The sequence below is a fragment of the Scyliorhinus torazame genome, chromosome 5, assembly GCF_047496885.1.
Source record: "Scyliorhinus torazame isolate Kashiwa2021f chromosome 5, sScyTor2.1, whole genome shotgun sequence".
NCBI lineage: Eukaryota > Metazoa > Chordata > Chondrichthyes > Carcharhiniformes > Scyliorhinidae > Scyliorhinus > Scyliorhinus torazame.
Window position 1 is genome coordinate 162,656,435 of NC_092711.1, and position 20,744 is coordinate 162,677,178.

Here is a 20,744-nt window from a genome sequence, read left to right on the forward strand (position 1 = left end):
AGGGATTCACCCATTCATACAACCTTCTGACACACAAGCGTATTCACACTGAGGAGAGGCCATTCACCTGCCCTGTGTGTTGGAAGGGATTCACTCGGTCATCCCACATTGTGGCTCATCAACTTGCTCACACTGATGAGACCATTTACATGTCCTAAATGTGAGAAGAGTTTTAAACATAAAATTGATCTGCTGACAGATCAATGTATTCACACTGGCGAGAGACCTTTCACCTGCTCCGTGTGTGGGAAAGGATTCATTCAGTCATCCCACCTACAGACACATCAACTTGTTCACTCTGATAACAAACTTTTTAACTGTCCTGACTGTGAGAAGAGCTTTAAAAACAAAAAACATTTACTAATACACCAATATGCTCACACTGGGGAGAGACCATTCACCTGCTCGGTGTGTGGGAAAGGATTCAGCCGTCCATCTGCCCGTCTGAACCACCAGAGAATTCACACTGGGGAGAGGCCATTCACCTGCTCTGACTGTGGGAAGGGATTCATTAATTAATTCAACCTTCTGACTCATCAGCAGGTTCACAGTGACGAGAGGCCATTCACTTGCTCAGTGTGTGGGAAGGGATTCACTCGTTCATCCAACCTATTGAATCACCAGCGAGTTCACACAGGGGAGAGGCTGTTCACCTGCTCGGTATGTGGGAAGGGATTCAGTCAGTCATCCAACCTGCTGACACACCAGAGAGTTCACACTGGGGAGAGGCCATTTACCTGCTCCATCTGTAGGAAGGAATTTTCTCATTTATCTTATCTCCTGAAACCCATTGAATTCACACCTCTAATGTCTGTGGGACGGGATTTACTCAGCCATCCCACCTGCTTACACACCAGCGAGTTCACAAGCGACTACAAGGTTTGGATTCTACTCTTATTGATGCTGTTAATCATGTCCAAGACCGAATAATGTTCACTCTGACAGTCTTAATCTGCTGTAGAGGTTTAATATTCTGAATAAATCAGCTTTGTTTGAAAAGTTGTTGCAGATTTTTGTCTTTCCTACCGGAGTGTTTAACAGCACCTGCCCGGAGCTCAGAAAGGACAATCTGGGGAAGGATCATATGGCTGGAACAGAACTTCAGCCTGGACACAGTCCTTCAGGGTCACACTGAGAGGGACAAACAACACTTTGGTCTTTCTCATCTCTCTTCACTGTCAGCAAAGTCCCCGTGTGGCTAAATCCTGAGGTGTGCAAGGAATGTGTTCCAATCACACTCTTCCACATCTCAGAACCCCTAAATCCCTAGAACAGAAGCACCTTTACAACTGTGTTCAGAGTCGGGAAGAACAACGGTGAGTACTGGAAATGTGGTGTCAAATCAGAGATTGGTGTAAAACTGTGATGTTCCTGATTGAATGTAAAGCAGCAGGATTCAGTTTCCATGCTGAAAATGCATCGGAATCCATCTCAAACATTTTAATGTGTTTCTGTGATAGTTGCAATTATTTCATTGAATAGAAAGCTACTTAAAACAAATTGATTGAAGTTTGCATTAAAATAGCAGCTGGAGGACATCACAGGAGCCTGGTAACAGCAGGGAGAATTAGACAATAGTTTCATTCCCAGATAAAGAAGGAGCTGCTGTTTGTGTCCAAGAATTCCCAGTTTTGTTGATGTGTGCTTCCCACATTCTGTCCTTTTAAATAAACCTCACTCCGACCAGCCTTTAGCAATCATAAACATACCAGAGAAAACGGCAAAGCTGTGTCTGCCCCTTTAACTGGGAGCTGAGCAGTGTCAGGGCCCCGACTGTCCCTTTAAGAATAAGTGATGTGTTCAGCTGAAGATTCCTATTGGCTGTTTTCTGAGTGGTCTCCTTATTCTGATCATTCTCAGTGATCCTCCGGTATGTGAACCTGCTCTCCTGTCTCTCATTCACTGAACATCTCTCGACTCACTCAGATTCTCATTGAGGTGCAGGGTAGGTGGATTGACCACGTTAAATTGCCCCTTAATTGGAAAAAAATGAATTGGGTACTCAAAATTTATTTTTTTAAAAGGTTATGGTCTAACAGTGACAGAGTAACACACACCAGAAGTGGATTATATTATGTTGTTAACAAACCATGACTAACTCACTATTATACGAAAACAAAACTTTAGTTATGGTTCTCTAGATACTGAATGAAATGAAATGAAAATCTCACTGTATTATCGTTACATTGGATCCAATGATGTGCTCACTCACGCACAGCAGCCCGACTCTTATTATTGGAACAGACACTGTGTTTGTTACTCTCAAAATGAGTGAATCCTTTGCTGTTTATCCTCTGGGCCCAATCTCCACTATTATTGTCTGAGACCCTGTAGTTTTATAGGGTTTAATGACTGTCATTTGATAAGTACAGATAATTATAACAATTTAACTTTTTGTTTTTGGAGTTTTGTGAGTGATGACCTGCTGCGTTTATCTACATGCAGCAGGAGTATATCCTGCATCCGCCACTTAGTCTGGCGTGATACACAGTGTGAAAACTTAACAAAACCCGTCAAATCAAAGTGCGGAAATCAGGGGCTAAAGGCAGTCAACCCCTGGGGTGCTGAAGGAATCTTTAATTTATGGGAATCTTAACCTGTCGAACCACGCCAAGTTTGGGGGAAGCTTAGTTGATGAATCAAGTCCTGGTGCAATACGACAAGTTATAAGATTTGTAATATTTGTAGACTGTGTTAAGTTAGTTCGATTCCTTGTATTATTCGACTGTGTATAGTTGAAGGAATTTATATCATCTCTGCTATTCGGTTATCAGTAGCACTTTGCGAATACTGGAACTCAGCAGAAATTTGCAGTATAAACTCCTCAGGTGCCAAAAAGAATTGTTTTATTTGTAGTCGCTTGATTACAATTTGAAAGTCATTTAAAAGGCAATTCGTAGACAATTCGAAGCTTTCAGAGAATTACAGACATTATCTTTCTTTGCTTAGGCAGACAGCTCGAAAGTAACTTTTTAAAGGTCAAAGTCTGGCAATGAAACATGAAGAGAGAGAGAAAGCTAATCTTCAGCTAAACTCAAACTCAAAGTCAAAAGTGGACTAACATCACTGGCACAGACTGTTAAACTGACAACCCCCAAAAGACATAAACTAAAATGGAGACTAGAATCAAAGGCAAAAACTGACTAAACTAACAGAAAGACAAAACTTAAGCTACAAAGACAATACTCACAAAGACAACAAAACCCAACCTAACCTAACCTAACCTAACCTAAAATGGCCGGAAGAAACTTTTTAGTTATACACTTTCATATCTGTCTTAAATCGTCTAATTACACCCCAATATATTGGTTTGGGTTAGACTCAAACACATTTGATTTGATGGCAAGCCGTCCATCTTCAATGTGCAACATCAGCTTTTCTGACCTAGCTGTTATCTGCATTGTGAACAATGGTGCTGTGTATTCAATCCCTTGACCTTGACAATTAGCACAAGACAGTGTCATTATCTTGAAAATATGCATTTGCCAGAACAACGGACTTCAGTAAAAGTGAATTATGCTGTATAAATGGGTATTTAAAACTGGGGCTCAACATTTATGCTTAAACAGCTATCTTTTACCTATACTAGTTGTATTTGAAATACTTGGCTTCTACAGGTGCCCATCGAGCACGGAAGGCCTCGAGTGTGCCCGTGGACACCGCATGCTCCCACTTCAGGGACACCCGGCCGCGAACAAGGCTGCAGAAGAGGGGCAGACAGTCAGGCTGGATAGCCCCCTCAGTCGTCTGCTGCCTGGACCTATTAATGGCAAGTTTGGACAGGCCCAGGAGCTGGTTCACAAGGAGGTCCTCCGCCTTCTCCGCGCCGGATGTCCGTAGGTTAGGAGTGTGGGGCTGAAGTGCAAACACCGCACAACTGCGACGTCTCGAGTCCAAGTGTGCCCATGGGGCCGAGCACGACTGATTTTAGGCCTTGGATGGCTTTATCCGCGCGCTGGACGGACACTGCTCCGCGCTTGGCAAGCTCGTAGGGCGTCATCCAGCCCACTCCTCCGCCACCCAGCATGTCCCCGATCCTGGTCACCCCAGCATCCACAGCCCTCCACTCTGCAGGCCACCGGAATGGATATTGGCGGAGTTGCGAATTCCTGAGCACCGGCTCCCTTACGACAGCCACTACTCCTAACAGGGGGAGAGCTGCGGTGCGTGGCGACCATGTTCCAGATTTTGAGAAGGTCCTGGTACAAGACAGGCATTGCCAACAAAGAACTCCGAAGACCTTGCTGGTCAACGAACAGGAGCTGCACATCGTAGTTCAGGCCATGCACCTGGCAGAAGAATACGTCGCCAGGGCACACCATCATGGAGGAGGTTGAACGTACAGGTAACGTTGCAGACTGAAGGCGGAAAGTCGCTACCTGGGTGCGAAGGCACACCAACGCCTGACTGTCCTCCGCAATTGGGAGATTCAAGACCTCCGCAGTGACCCAGTGCAATCCACTGTCACAGAAGAGCCAAATCAGAGTTCTCTGGATGTGTGTGACCAAGTTAGGGGGAGGAGTCAAAGTGACCAGCCGGTACCACAACATGGAGGCAACCCAGCTGGTTTATGACGAGAACGCGACCCCTGTGGGACAGCACTCGGGGCAGTCCTGTCCAGCGTCCCATGCGAGTGGTGATATTGGTCTCCAACTCCTGCCAGTTCGCTGGCCAGGCTTTCCCTGCTGGGCAAAGATGGACTCCCAAGTAGAGGATGTTGGTCCGGCTCCAGCTGAAGGGCCTGAACTCCTCTGGGAGGGGTCCATTTGCCATGGACCAACCAGGAGTCCGGAACATTTAGCCCAGTTGATCCTAGCAGAAGACGCGGCGGAGTACACAGGCACTCTCGCATCCTCCGCAGGTCACCAGGGTCAATGAATGTGAGGAGCACATCATCAGCATAAGCCGAGAGGACCACCTCCATGTCCGGCTCGCGCAGAACCAGCCCCGACAACCTCCTCCTTAGGAGGCGCAGGAAAAGGCTCCAAGCAGAGAGAATAAAGTTGGCCGGACATGGGTCAGCCCTGAGGCATTCCTCTCCCAAAGCGAAGGGGCGCCGTCAGGGACCCGTTAACCTTAATCAGACACTCCGAGGCAGCGTACAGTAATCGGATCTGGGCGACAAAGTGTGTTCCGCACCCGAAAGCTTACAGAGCCCCGAGCAGATACTCGTGCCCCACCCTGTCGAACGCCTTCTCCTGGTCAAGAGACAGGAAGGTGCTCGACATACCAGCTCGCTGCTTTGGACTCGAGGAGCAGCCCCAGATTTCCCCAGTTGTCCAGGGCCACGATGCTTTTCAAAAATGCCCGGAGGGGATGAGGGGAGACTCGGTGCTGGGCATGAGGGTGCCCTCTGCCTCGCTGCAGAGCATCTATATCCTCCTCCTCGCCCGCCACTGAGCAGCCTTCCTCCTCCGAGTGGTCACCGCCTGAACCCGAGCTCCCGTGGCGGGCGCCGCGGGCCCATCAACTAGCCCTTGGCCCGAGTTGATCCGGGGCTGGTTTAGCACAGGGCTAAATAGCTGGCTTTTATAGCAGACCAAGGCAGGCCAGCAGCACGGTTCAAGTCCCGTACCAGCCTCCCCGAACAGGCGCCGGAATGTGGCGACTAATGGATTTTCACAGTAACTTCATTTGAAGCCTACTTGTGACAATAAGCGATTTTCATTTCATCCCACCCCCAGGATCGTCCTCAGGTGGGTTCCTTACAAGCTCCCCCCACGATTCAGGGTCCGTGGCCGGCGGCGGCTCCGATCCCGCCTGCGCTGTCAATGCCGGGCCCTCGGAGAGACCCCAGAAGACCCCGGGGAACAGCTCCGGGGTGGAACCTGGCATCATCTGCTTGGGTGTTGTGAGCGGGGAGCCTTCCTCGCCGTCGCTCGCCCATGACCTGAATATATAAGGTCACTGGTGGCTGCCGCCAGCCCCCGGCGACGAACAAAAGGTGACCGGGGAGTAAAACTGTACCGGGCGGAATGAGCCCTCGCGGGTCACATCTCCGTCCGGCCCCCCTGTTCGGGGGACGACGGCAGAACGGGCACCTCGGTGGCCTTGGAGGCCACCTTGACCTTCTTTTTAATGGGGCTGGGCGTCAGTGTGATGGGAGTAAACGCAGGCGATACCCAACACCGCTCGCCCGGGGAGGGCGTAGCGAGATCCACCAGCTCCTCCAGCCAAGGCAGGCGGCGCTTGCAGGGGGCAGGCTCACCTTGCTGCGGGGCTGTGGTGAGGCTGGAACAGCCTCCAGCTCAGGGCAGTACACAGGGTCCCCACCGCCCTCCGGAGCCCGTGTGGTGATCTCTCCATGCACCTCAGGTTGTTGTGAAGCGGCTGCGGTGTCCCGAGGTGAGGCTGCGGCCTCCAAGTTGGTTGGGATGGGCACGGGGTCAGTACCCGTGATGGGTCCAAGTTGTGGATGGGCCCAGTCCGACCGCCGTGCCGTCTTCCGTTTGGCCTTTTTAGGCTGCCTCTGCCCCCACCCAGCAGTCGCGGTGTTGTCAGGGGCCGGCTGTTGGGCATACAAAGAGGTGATAGAGGAGATGGGGGCAGTGCCAGCTGCGGCCACCCTGGAGTTGGTGGGGCCGTTAGGGTGGGGCAGTTCCGGCGAATATGCCCCAGCCCTCTGCAGGCATGGCACCGCATGCCATCCGCAGACCAGAACACTTTATGGTTCTCCCCTTGGTGGGAGACCACGAAACCTCCCTCCGTGACCTCCTCCCGGGTCAAGCAGACAAAAACCTGATGCCGGAAGGGGCATACGTGGCAGAGGGTGAGATCCCTCAGGCCGAGTGTCAGCGGCGCCACCCCGGACCTGACCTCCCCCAGTAGGTTGAGATGGGAGAGGTCGGGCGGGACGTTTGAAAGAACTACATGTTCGGCGGTGGCCTCCAGCGGGTCCACCACCACGTGTGTCCCGCCCACCATGAGCCCCCTTTCCAGGACATGGTGGTCCACCTGCTCGGCCCGCAGGAAAAACACAACCTTGCCGTACATCCTGGAGGCGGTTACGATGGCCGAGGGGCCGCAGACCCCGGCCATCGCACGAGTGCCTCAATGGTCATGGTGGGGTTGGGCACAACATTTGACCCTCAGTTGCCATGTTAGTAGGCAGAAAGGCAAGGAGGTTGCGGATGGTCGAGGGGGCTCCCTTCCCTGCATAGGTTCTTGGCCGCCCTGCCCCCGGCAGAGTGGAGGGTGCCCCTGGGGTATTGGCCATGCCCACCCCTGGTACGGTCCGGCCGTGTATCTAAGACCAGGGTACTAGGGTATGGGTGGGGGATGGACGTGGCACCACAACAGCAGGTGCCACAAGGGAAGGTGCTGCAGGGCAACAGCAGAGCGGGGCAGCGTTCTTCAGCCCTGGAGGGGCCTAAAACAATGTCCCAGGCTGCCCCACACCCGCCACAGGTGGTGAAAGGCAGGCGGACGGCGCTCTTCAGCCCTGTGGGGCCCAAAGCAAAGCCCTTGGTCTTCACAACAGTCCCAGCTGGTCCCACTCCCACCTCAGGCACAGGGGTGGGAGGACAGAGGGTGGGGCAGCAGGATTGGGGAGGAGGCAGAGACTGGAACAGTCAGCGTGAACCTGCGGCCGCTCTCACCATCTGTTAACTGTCACAATGTCCGGGTGATTGACGGCGGCTCCCGACCAATAGGAAGAGGAAGCGGGACAAGAGGACCAAGTGAGAGCGGCTGGTCCTCCAACCAATCGGAGTGAATGAGGGGCGGGGCCAGGCTGTGATTGAAGCATGCGCAGTGTGGGTAATGGAGATGCAGAAGGATGTCATTTTCAGATCGGAAATTGGTAAGAGGCGATTAACCATATGGAGGGAGCGAGAGATCGCGGAGGTGGGCGGAAACGTTGTATAAAGCTGTTGTGAGCCGAAAAACGCGGAAAAAAGTTTTCTGGACGCAGTTTGTATCGAACAGAATTGCAACTCATTTCGGCTCGCGTTAACGGCCGCCATCTTTCTTGGGTGTGCATCAGGGCGCATGCGCATTTGCCGTCTTCGTCGCGGCGATGTTTCAATGAGTGGGAGGAGCTTGTTCCCCATTGTTCAGAATGGAGACAACTTGTTCATCAAACTGGATTAGTCTTTGAGTCCCAATGTCTTAGTGATGATGCAAAGCGGTGGCAGAGATTTAAAGAAAAGGAAGCAAATCCTGCTCTCCGGATTTCACTGCCTCATTGGACATCCTGACCCATGTGTCCAAAGCTCTGCGGCTCTGTTCCGTCACATGAAGACCCAGGGCAGAAACTCGTAACCCTGAGTCAACATCACCCTCAAATCAGGGGACTGCTGATGACAACGCGGGTCAGTGTGCAGAGGGGCGCATGAGTGGTCATTGTGGACCGGGGAGCAAGAGGGCAGAATGTAGTGGATTTCTTTCCTGGACTGACAGTGATTAATTTTGGAAACTCCTTTTACAGGGGATTAGTAGGGGAGGATTTACACACAGCAAATTCAAACCAGGAGAAATATTTATCTTTCCTGAATTACATTTCTGGACTGACAGTGATGCCTTTGTAAACTTCTTTCACGGGTGATTAGAAAGGGATTCGCAGACAGGAAACTCACAACCAATCCTCACATGAAATTCTGACACCACTGTTTGAGTTATCAGGACCTGGAGATTATCAACTTTTGTGTGTAAGCATTGAGTTCCAGATCTGGATAAAATGACTACCTCCTATCTCCCCTGTAGATCTTGTTCACAATCTTAAATCTGTGTCCCCTAATCCTTTTACAGTCTGCTGATGGGAAGTTTAAAAAAATCTTTTGCCGGGTTTGCCATTGTCATTTCTGGTGCGTGGGTCAATGTCAGATGGTCGGTCTGGTTTCATTCCTTTTTCTGTGATATTGTAGAGGTTGAATGGGCTTGGACCAGTCCATTTAGGATCCAGAACACAATTGAAGTCTCCTCCAAGAATCAATTGATCTCTAGCCAAAACTGGTTCAACAACTGCAGCCCCCATCTCGCTCTCATTCACCAGCTCACTTCTGGCGGGGAACCCCTCTCAGAACAAAAAGAACGATTATATTGCCCACCTCGAGGATAAATCCTCACTGGAATAACTGGGTGAATCCCTTCCCACACTCCAGACAGGTAAATGGTCTGTCGCCAGTATGATTATGGTGATCAGTCTCCAGCTCACATGGGGATCTGAATCCCTTCCCACAGTCCCCATATTTCCATGGTTTCAGCTTGCTGCTGGTGTCCTTGTTGCTTTCCACGTTTGATGATCTGTTGAAGTCTTGTCCCCATAGAGAGCATGTGTACGGTCTCCCCGCTCTGAATAGTGTGATGTTTTTTCAGACTGTGTAACTGGTTAAAAGCTCTTTCCATAGTCAGTTCATTGGAACACTCTCACTCGAGTCGTGTGTGTATCGGGGTTTTTTTCAGTCACACTGATCTTGAAAACGTTTTCCAACAGACAAACGTTTCTTCTTCCACATTCAAAGGCCAATGATATCCAGGTCCTGATGAATGGAGTGACTCTGTTGAATCTTGATGTGAAGTTTGATTTGAGTTTCCATCTGTAAATCCTCCCCTTGTAATATCCAGTAAAAGGAGTTTACAAAAGTCATCACTAGGGGCCGGGTCAGTGGTTAGCCGAGGACCCAGGTTTGATCCCGGCCCCGGGTCATTGTCAGTATGGAGTTTGTACATTCTCCCCGTGTCTGCATGGGTCTGGCTCCCACAAACCAAAAAGATGTGCAGGTAGGTGAATTGGCCACGCTAAAATTACTCCTTAATCGGGGGGAAAAAAGAATTGGGTAGTCTAAATTTATTTCAAAAAAGGTTTGCCTCTTTCCTAATGTTCACAATTAAAGGGGTGGGTTCCCCAGGCGAAGGCTGACATTTCATGGCAATTAAATTAATAATGGACTGTTATTATGGAGGACCAAACCGGGTTTGTTAAGGGCAGGTAGCTGGTGGCGTATATAAGAAGGCTGCTCAATGTGATCATGATGCACCCGGAAAGAAGGGAGGTTGAAGTAGTTGTGGCGATGGATGCGGAAAAGGCGTTCGACCAGTGGAGTGGGATTATTTATGGGAGGTGCTGGGACGTTTTGGGTTCGGGAAGGTCTTTATTGACTGGGTTAGGCTGTTGTATCAGGCCCTGGAGGCTAGTGTGAGAACGAATAGGACAACTTCTGACTACTTTAGACTACCGGGGGACAAGACAGGGTGCCCCCTCTCCCCACTGCTGTTTGCGTTAGCTATAGAGCCGCTGGCAATTGCTCTGAGGGCTTCAAGGGGCTGGTTCGGGGGGGGGGGGGGGGTGAAACATAGAGTCTCGTTGTACGCAGGCGACCTGCTCCTATACGTTTCAGATCTGGTGGCAGGGATGGGCAAAATCGTGGAGATCTTGGGGGAATTTGGCCGGTTTTCGGGGTATAAATTGAACATAGCAAAGCGTGAGATGTTCGTAGTCCAGGCGAGGGGGTCAGGAGGATCGGCTAAGGGAGTTGCCGTTTAGGTTGGTTGGGAACAGCTTCAGGTATCTAGGGATACAAGTGGCTCGGGCCTGGGGCCGGTTACACAAGTTGAACCTGTCCCGGTTGGTTGAACAAATAAAGGGCGAGTTTCGGAGGTGGAATGCGCTCCCATTGCCGTTAGCTGGGAGAGTGCAGACGGTTAAAATGACAGTCCTCCCGAGATTTTTGTTTGTGTTTCAGTGTCGCCCCATGTTCATTCCGCGTTCCTTTTTCATGAGGACAAAAACCCACACAAACACGGGGAGAATGTGCAAACTCCACATGGACAGTGACTCAGAGCTGGGACCTTGGCACCGTGAGACTGCAGTGCTACCACTGCGCCACCGTGCTGCCCTGAGGGTTAATAAAATTATCCTGGGCTTTGTGTGGGCGGGTAAGTCCCTGCGAGTGAAGAAGGTGATGCTTGAGAGGAACCGGGGGAAAGGTGGACTTGCGCTGCTGAATGTTAGCAATTATTATTGGGTGGCCAACATAGCCATGATAAGGAAATGGATGGTGGGGGGTGGGGTCGGTCTGGGAGCGGATGGAGGCAGCGTTGTGTAGGGGCACCAGTCTGGGGGCGTTGGTAACGCCGTATCTGCCGTTCCCGTCATCACGGTACTCCACCAGCCCTGTAGTGGTGGCGGCTCTGGGGTCAGCGGAGGAGGCATGTGGTAGCAATGGGGGCATCGGTCTGGTCCCCAATATGCGACAATCACCGGTTTGCCCCAAGGAGCTTGGATTGGGGGGTTCTGAATATGGAGGAGGACGGGAATTGAGAGGATGAGGGACCTGTTTTTAGAAGGGAGCTTTCCTAGCTTGTGGGCGCTGGAGGAGAAGTTCGGTTTGGCGAGGGGGGAATGATTTTAGATATTTACAGGTGCGCGATTTTCTGCATAGGCAGGTATCATCCTTCCCACTCCTGCCACTAAGGGAGATCCAGGACAGGGTAGTTTCTAGAGGATGGGTGGGGGAGGGAAGCGTTTCTGACATCTACAAAGAACTCATGGGGGCAAAGGAGATTCAGACAGAGGAGCTGAAGCATATGTGGAGGAGGAGCTTGGGGAGGGGGGGGAAGAGATAGAGGAGGGCCTGTGGACGGACGCGCTGAGCAGGGTCAAAGCGACCGTACCGTGCGCCAGGCTTGGTCTGATTCAATTCAAGGTTGTTGACCGGGCCCACATGACAGTGGCCCGGATGAGTAGATTCTTTGGGATAGAGGACAGGTGCGCAAAATGTGCAGGAGGACCAGAGAACCATGCCCACATGTTCTGGTCGTTTCCAAAACTCAGGGGATTTTGGCAGGGGTTTGCGGAGTTTTGAAAAGCAGGGTGGTGATGAGACCAGAGGTGGCAATTTTTGGGGTCTCGGAGGACCCGGGAGTCCAGGAGAAAGAGGCCGACGTTTTGGCCTTTGCTTCCCTGGTAGCCTGGAGACGGATACTGCTAGCCTGGAGAGACTCAAAGCCCCCGAAGTCGGAGACCTGGCTTTCGGACATGGCGAGCTTTCTCGGCTTGGAGAAAATGAAGTTTGCTTTGAGAGGGTCGCTGCTCGGGTTCGCCCGGAGTTGGCAACCATTCACCGACTTCTTGGCAGAGAATTAATCGTCAGCGGGGTGGGGGGGGTTAGGGTAGCGTAGAATAGGAGGTTAGTTAGGGAGGTCTTGGTGGGATGTGATGTGGTGATTGTACCCCTATGTTTATTGTTCTTTGTACACTGTTTTATACTATTGTTGTTTATTATGCTAAAAATACCTCATTAAAATTGTTTATTAAAAAGAAATTAATAATGGACAGAGATATGTCCAGTGTTGTTACATGGTATTGGTTAGATATATTATTTACTGTTCTGTAGTAAAGTAAATTTATTATTATTTCTCCTCTTGTAATATAAGACTGTAGCTACGTTATAGATTTCCAGTCATCTCTTCCCTCAGAGGGTTGTTAGTCTCTGGATTTCTCTTCCACAGGGACCAGTTTTATCTGGGGGTCATCGAATATACTGAAACACAAGTTTGACAGATATTTTATTGACAATGGAGTTAAGGGTTATGGGGAACAGGTAGGAAAATAGAGAGAAAGCTGATGAGGAGGGATCTCTTCACTCGAGGATGTGGTGAAGCTTTGAAATTCTTTTCCCAGAGGAATGTGGAGCCTCAGTCATCAGGTATGTTCAAGACAAATATTGATAGGTTTCTAGATATCGAGGGATATGGGATCGTGTGGGAAAATGGAGCTGATGTAGATCGGCCAAGGAGTGCATTGAATGGTTGAGCAGACTCGGTGGGCCGAATGGGGCTGTTTAGCACAAGGCTAAATCGCTGGCTTTGAAAGCAGACCAAGACAGGCCAGCAGCACGGTTCAATTCCCGTAACAGCCTCCCCGAACAGGCACCGGAATGTGGCGACTAGGGGCTTTTCACAGTAACTTCATTTGAAGCCTACTTGTGACAATAAGCGATTTTCATTTCATTTTCATGGCCTAGTCTTGCTCCTATTCTAATCGCTGTGTCCTGGTCAGGAAGCAGTGAACCGAGCTTGGATTTGTCAATCAACATGAACCAGCACCTTCAGGAGAATTGGGAGGGTGAATATTACATTCAGCAGAGTGAGAATGGAGGGAGATTGTGCGCGATGGATATTTACAGCTTTTGGAGAATGAGAGAGAAAATAATGTTCCATAGGAACTAGAATTGTCTGTTCTGAATTTCTATCCTGTAATAACAATGATGACTTTTGTAAATTGTTTTTAAAGGATATTGGAAGAGGAGGAAGTACAGACAGAAATCTCAAACATCACGTCTCGATGTGACAAACGCACTCGATTCCTTCTGATCTGAATATCATCGGCAAGAAGGAGAAATGTTTGTCCGATCTGTCGGCTTCAAAAGATTTTAAACGTGAGTGTGACTGGAAAAACACCGAGACCCACACAACACACACCTGAGTGAGAGTGTTCCAGTGTACTGACTGTGGAAAGAACTTAAACCAGTTACACAGCGTGAAAAAACATCACACCATTCACAGTGTGGAGAGACAGTACACATGTTCTGTGTAAAGACAAGGATTCTGCTGATTGTCCAACCTGGAGAGACACGATGAGACACAAAACATGGAAAAACCGTGGAAATGTGGGGACTGTGGGAAACGATTCAGAGCCCCATCTCTGCTGGAGGCTCATAGACGTAGTCACACTGGGGAGAGGCCATTCACCTGCTCTCAGTGTGAGAAGGGATTCACTCAGTTATCTCACCTGAAGGTACATCAGCGAGTTCACACTGGGGAGAGGCCATTCACCTGCTCTAAATGTGGGAAGGGATTTATTCATTCATCCGCCGTGCGGCAACATCAGCGAATTCACACTGGGGAGAGGCCGTTCACCTGCTCCGTCTGTGGGAATGGATTCACACAGTTATCCATCCTGAAGAGACACCTGCGAGTTCACACTGGGGAAAAGCCATTCACCTGCTCTCAGTGTGGGAAGGGATTCACTCGGTTAGCCTGTCTGCAGAGCCATCAGCGAGTTCACACTGGGGAAAAGCCACTCACCTGCTCTCAGTGTGGGGAGAGATTCAACGATTTATCCAGCCTGCAGTCACACCAGCGAGTTCACACTGGAGAGAAGCCATTCACCTGCTCTCAGTGTGGGAAGGGATTTATTGATTCATCCATCCTGCAGAGACATCAGCGAGTTCACACTGGGGAGAAGCCATTCACCTGCTCCCTCTGTGGGAAGGGATTCACACAGTTAGCCACCCTGCAAACACACCAGCGAGTTCACACTGGGGAGAGGCCATTCACCTGCTCTTAGTGCGGGAAGGGATTACATAGAAACATAGAAAATAAGAGAAGGAAGAGATCATTTGGCCCTTCGCGCCTGCTCTGCCATTCATTATGATCATGGCTTATCCAACTCCATAGCTTAATCCCGCTTTCCCCTCCATATCCTTTGATCCCTTTGCCCTAAGTGCTATATCTAACCGCTTCTTGAAAACATACAATGTATTTGCCTCAACTATTTCCTGTGGTAACAAATTCCACAGGCTCCCCACTCTGGTTGAAGAAATTTCTCCTCACCTGTGTAAATGGTCGATCCTGTATCCTCAGACAGCGACCTCTGGTTCTGTGCACTCCCACCATCGGGAAAGTCTTTCCTACACCTACCCTGTCAAGTCCTGTTAGAATATTACAGGATTCTATGAGATCCCCCATTCTTCTGAAATCCAGCGAATACAATCCTAACTGATTCAATCTCTCATACATCAGTCCTACCATCCCAGGAATCAGTCTGGTAATCTCTGCACTTCCTCTAGAGCAAGAACATCCTTCCTCAGATAAGGAGACCAAAACTGCTCACAATATTCCAGGTACGATTTCGTCAAGGCCCTGTATAGAATAAAGAACAATACAGCACAGGAACAGGCCCTTCGGCCCTCCAAGCCTGTACCGGTCACGTGTCCTATCTCGACCAACTGCCTGTGTCCTATACCCCGTCTGTTCATGTGCCATCCAGATAAGTCTTAAAGGTCACTAACGTATCTGCCTCAACCACCTCACTTGGCAGTGCATTCCAGGCCACCACCACCCACTGTGTATAAAACCTACCCCCACACATCTCCACTGAAACCTTCCCCCCTCACCTTCAACTTGTGCCCCCTTGTAATTGTCATTTCCGCCCTGGGAAAAACCCTCGAACTGTTCACCCTATCTCTACCCCTAATAATTTTATAAACTTCTATCAGGTCACCCCCTCAGCCTCCGTCTCTCTAGGGAGAACAATCCCAGTTTATTCAATCTCTCCTCATAGCTAATACCCTCCATACCAGGCAACATCCTGGTAAACCTTTTCTGTACTCTCTCCAAAGCCTCCACGTCCTTCTGGTAGTGCGGTGACCAGAATGGGACACAGTATTCCAAATGTGGCCTAACCAACATTCTATATAATTGTCACATAATATTTGAACTTTTATACTCGTCCTATGAAGGCAAGCATGCCATATGCTTTCTTCACCACCATTTCCACCTGTGCTGCCACTTTTAAGGATCTGTCGACCTACACGCCCAGATCTCTCTCTGTCTCTATGCTCCTGATGGTTCTGCCATTTATTTTATAGCTCCCACCTGAATTGGATCTACCAAAATGCATCACCTCGCATTTGTCCAGGTTAAATTCCATCTGCCATTTCTCTGCCCAATTTTGCAACATATCTATATCCTGTTGTATTCTCTGACAATCTTCATCACTGTCCGCGACTCCTGCAATCTTAGTATCATCCGCAAACTTGCTAATCAGACCCGCTTTGTTTTCTTCTAAATCATTTATATATATATATATATTACAAAGAGCAGCAGTCCCAGAACTGATCCCTGCGGAACACCACTCGTGACAGACCTCCATTTGGAAAAACACCCTTCCTCTGCTACCCTCTGTCTTTTGTGGCTAAGCCAATTCTGGATCCATCCAGCTAGTTCACCCCTGACCCCATGTGATCTAATCTTTTGCACCAACCTGCCAGGAGGGACCTTATCAAATGCTTTACTAAAGTCCATGTAGACAACATCCACAGGCCTTCCCTCATCAATCATTTATGTCACCTCTTCAAAAATTCAATCAAATTAGTGAGACATGACCTCCCTCGTACAAAACTATGCTGTCTGTCGCTGATAAGACCATTCACTTCCAAATGTGAATCGATCCTACCTCTGAGAATAATTCTCTTGAGTATAATTGCAGCAAGATAGCCCTGCTCCTGTACTCAAATCTGCTCACAATGAAGACTAGTATACCATTTGCCCTCTTTACTGCCTGCTGTACCTGTATGCTTTCCTTCAGTGACTGGTGTCCGAGGATACCCAGGTCTCTTTGCACATTCCCCTCTCCTAATCTATGGCCATTTAGATAATTATCAAGGATAACCTTGCATCGCTACAGATTATACTGCATCTGCCATTCATTTTCTTACTCACTCAACTTGTCCAAATCACACTGGAGGATCTCTGCATCCCCCTCACAGCCCCCCCCCCCCCCCCCCCCCCCCTCTCTCCCTCCCCGGGCAACGTGCTGTCATCTGCAAATTTGGAGATATTGCATTTTGTTCCCTCATCTAAATCGTTAATATATGGGGTGACACAATGGTTAGCACTGCTGCCTCACTGTGCTGAGGACTAGTGTTCAATCCTGCCCCGGGTCACTGTCTGTGTGGAGACAAGCTCTCCCTGTGTCTCCGTGGGTCTCACCCCTATAACCCAATGTTGTGCAGGGTAGGTGAATTGGCCACGCTAAATTGCCCCTTAATTGGAAAAAAGGAATTGGGTACTTTACATTTTTTTAAAAATCATTAATATATCTTGTGAATATCTGGGGTCCTAGCATCGATCCCTGCGGTACCCCACTAGTCACTGCCTGCCAATTTAAAAAAGACCATTAATTCCTACTCTTTGTTTCTTGCCTGCCAACCAGTTTTCTATCCATCTCAATATACTGCTCCGAATCCTATGTGCTTCAATTTTACACACTAATATCTTCTGCAGGACTTTGGTCAAAAGCCATCTGAAAGTCCAAATATACCACATCCACTGGCTCCCCCTCATCAACTCTGCTAGTTACATCTGCGAAGAATTCCAGTAGATTTGTCAAGCATGATTTTCCTTTCATAAATCCACGTTGACTCTGTCCGATCCTGACACTGGTTTCTAAGTGCTTTGCTGTAAATTCTATGATAATAGAGTTTAGAATTTTCCCCACTGCCGATGTCAGGCTTACTGGTCTATAATTTCCTGTTTTCTCTCTATCTCCCTTTTTAAATAGTGGAGTTACATAAGACACCCTCCAATCTGCAGGAATTGTTCCAGAGTCTATAGAATCCTGGATGATGACCACCAATGCATCCACTATTTCTAGAGCCACTTCTTTTAAGTACTTTGGGATACAGATTATCAGGCCCTGAGGATTTATCAGCCTTCAATCCCATCAATTTCCCCAACACCATTTCTCTCCTAATATTGATCTCCTTCAGTTCCTCCCTCTCACTAAATCCTGCGTTCCCCAACATTTCTAGCATCTGATTTGTGAAGACAGAACCAAAGTATGTATTTATTTGCTCACCCATTTCTTTGTCCCCTATTATACATTCCCCTGTTTCTGACTGTAAGGAACCTACATTTGTCTTCACCAATCTTTTTCTCTTCACATACCTATAGAAACTTTTGCAATCAGCCTAGTTTCCTGTTTTATGCCAACATCACCACTGCAGTCTGGGGGTATAAATACGATGCCCACTAATTTTTTTGCCCCATACAGATTCCACATTGTCAGAGCTAATTCCTTCCTCACTATTGCATTAATTTCCTCTTTAACCAGCACTGCCACTCCACTGCCTTTTCCTTTTTGTCTCTCCTTCCTAAGTACTGAATATATTCAGTTCCCATCCCTGGTCATCCTGCAGCCATGTCTCCAGAATCCCGATTATCTCCCACTCGTTTATGTCCATTTGCGCGATTCACTCGGTTATGCCGTCTGCAGTCACAACAGGAAGTTTACACTGGGGAGAGGCCATTCACCTGCCCTCAATGTGTGAAGGGATTTTGTAATTCATCGCACTTTTTGAGACACCAACAAGTTTACAACTGATTACAGGGATTGGATTCTGCTGTTCTTATCTCTGTTCTCAATTACATCCAGGACTGCATCTTATTCATTCTGTTGGTCAATGGGGATGGTCTGGGGGTTTCTTTCTGCTGGACTGGCCGGTCTCACAACTTCATCTCCAGTGGGCTGATACTCTCTGAGACTTCTTGCGAATATCTGGTTTCACATTTCAGAAGGAGTGAAAGGGGGTTTGGGGGTTAGAGGATGTTTCATTACCATTTCTGTTTGGAAACCCCCAAAATCATGCCACATTGCCATGAAGATGGGCTATGGTGGCTACATGGTTCTTTTGTTTTATTTTTCTTGGTGCTTCTCACAGAAGAAAACTACCAGGGTACGAGGTGCAAGTTGTCTGAGGTGCACTGGGAAAGTACATTAAATAGTATGGAGGGAGACAGATATTGAAGGAATTATTACAGATTTACAGAGATCGGTTAGCTCAGTTGGCTGGATGTCTGGTCTGTGCTGAGTGACACCAACAGCACAGATTAAATTCCCAGACCGGCTGAGGTTAGCCATGGTCTCTATCAGTATTTATGAAATGAAATGAAATGAAAAGAAAATTGCTTATTGTCACAAGTAGGCTTCAAATGAAGTTACTGTGAAAAGCCTCTAGTCGCCACATTCCAGCGCCTGTTCGGGGAGGCTGTTACGGGATTTATGCTCCACATGATCCTCCACCCACCCCACTACATCTCCCCCACCAGCATCTCCTTCTACATTTTCTCCCTCGTGTGTATCTAACTTTACGTTTAATATATTCATGCTGTTCACCTCAACCACACGCTGTGGTAGTGAGTTCCACATTCTCCCCACTCGCTCAGTAAAGAGGTTTCTATTGAAATTCCAATTGGATTGTTGAATCCCTTTATAATCTTAAAGTTTTCCATCAGGTCACCCATCGGGCAGGCGGATGATCAGTCTGCAGAACATATGGGCAGCACGGTAGCATTGTGGATAGAACAATTGCTTCACAGCTCCAGGGTCCCAGGTTCGATTCCCGGCGTGGGTCACTGTCTGTGAGGAGTCTACACATTCTCCCCGTGTGTGCGTGGGTTTCCTCCAGTGCTCCGGTTTCCTCCCACAGTCCAAAGATGTGCAGGTTAGGTGTGTTGGCCATGCTAAATTGCCCATAGTGTCCAAAATTGCCCTTAGTGCTGGGTGGGGTTACTGGGTTATGGGGATAGGGTGGATGTGTGGACCTTGGGTAGGGTGCTCTTTCCAAGAGGCGGTGCAGACACGATGGGCCGAATGGCCTCCTTCTGCACTGTAAATTCTATGATTCTATAACCCTCTCTGGCTCCTTCTTTGACAGTAATTCTTGTGGAATTCAGCCTTGGGAGTCTGGCTCCTTCTTTGACAGTAATATTCTTGGAATTCGGCCTTGGGAATCTTCAGTACTTGGCCAGCAAGGAAGTCCTTCGGAACCTCTACTTTTATCCCCAAAGTGACCATGACCTCACGTCAGAGTTGGGCCTGTTGTAACATGGCAATTGGTCAATTTGGTCACTAGATTAATTGAATTGGATCCCCAATTACTGACACCACCTTCTCTCATTATCTTAGACAGGAATACAATAGAACTGTTACATACTATCCCTTTATCTGATTCTATACAATCCCTTATTCATACAGTTTCAAATGTTGAGGCTAATCTGAGTTTGAAGGTCTCTCTTGCCAGTACATTTATCTTCATTTCGCATTTTTTACATACACAGCAATTAAGCTTGTACATTTTTACAGCAAATGTAAAGACTTTTAGTCTTTCACTAGAACTACTGATTCATGATGGATTCATTAGCTGCAGTTTGATTAAGCCTCACTAGGTATTACTGCTACTGCTGGTAGCTAATTAATACAGTAATCTAATTCATACATTTGGTTAATATAAGATACACTGGTTTAAAAAGACAGGTTGTGGAAGGCAATAGCTTTCTTTTTTACTAATCTTGATCAGGTTGAATAATAAGCTTATTCTTGAGCCACATTTGGGTAGAATATGAAAGCCTACCATTTATCAAAATACTTTCTTTGTATAAATGATTTCTGCTAGCTCTGCAGTTTAGAAACATTTAGAAACAATCTTAATTTATAAAAGAACAATTCAGCCATTACAATATTATCTATTACATTGTTTTGCGAATTATAACTTAATCAAAGTTCATTGTTGAATAATCAACTGTTTTGTGACTGGCTTCTAATATGAAATCGATATGTGATTAACAAAGAAATGTTATGTAATCTGTGCAAGAAGGAAGCTACATGTTAGAGTTTAAAGTAGCTTCCTTGATCTTGGTACTCAAACCATGAATATGGTGGAAAAGTGATGGAATTATAAAATTGAATGGATTTCCCAGTCCTACCTACAGTTTTGTACATTACAACAATGACTACACTTAGCACTACACTCATTAAGCGTCACCCAATGTCTATATTTACATTGTGTATTTATTGTATGTCCTATGTTTTTCATCTGTGGAACGATCTCCCTGCACTGTATGCAGAACAATATTTTTTTACTATACCTCAGTACACGTAACAATATATCAAAATCTTTTGGGACTTCTGTGATGCTATAGAGAAGTATTTTTTTTAGATTTTCCTCAAACTTGGGATA

The 20,744-nt window shown here is 47.9% G+C and overlaps 1 protein-coding gene and 1 long non-coding RNA gene across 2 annotated transcripts in view; both read left to right on the forward strand.

Moving 5' to 3' along the window:
* LOC140422254 (uncharacterized) overlaps positions 1 to 20,744 on the forward strand; it is a 218,947-nt gene that overhangs the window by 168,032 nt on the left and 30,171 nt on the right. The window lies entirely within an intron of this gene.
* LOC140420345 (uncharacterized) lies at positions 7,756 to 20,689 on the forward strand. Its single transcript, XR_011946302.1, has 2 exons — positions 7,756 to 7,801; positions 13,235 to 20,689. It is a non-coding gene; the product is annotated as an uncharacterized lncRNA (long non-coding RNA).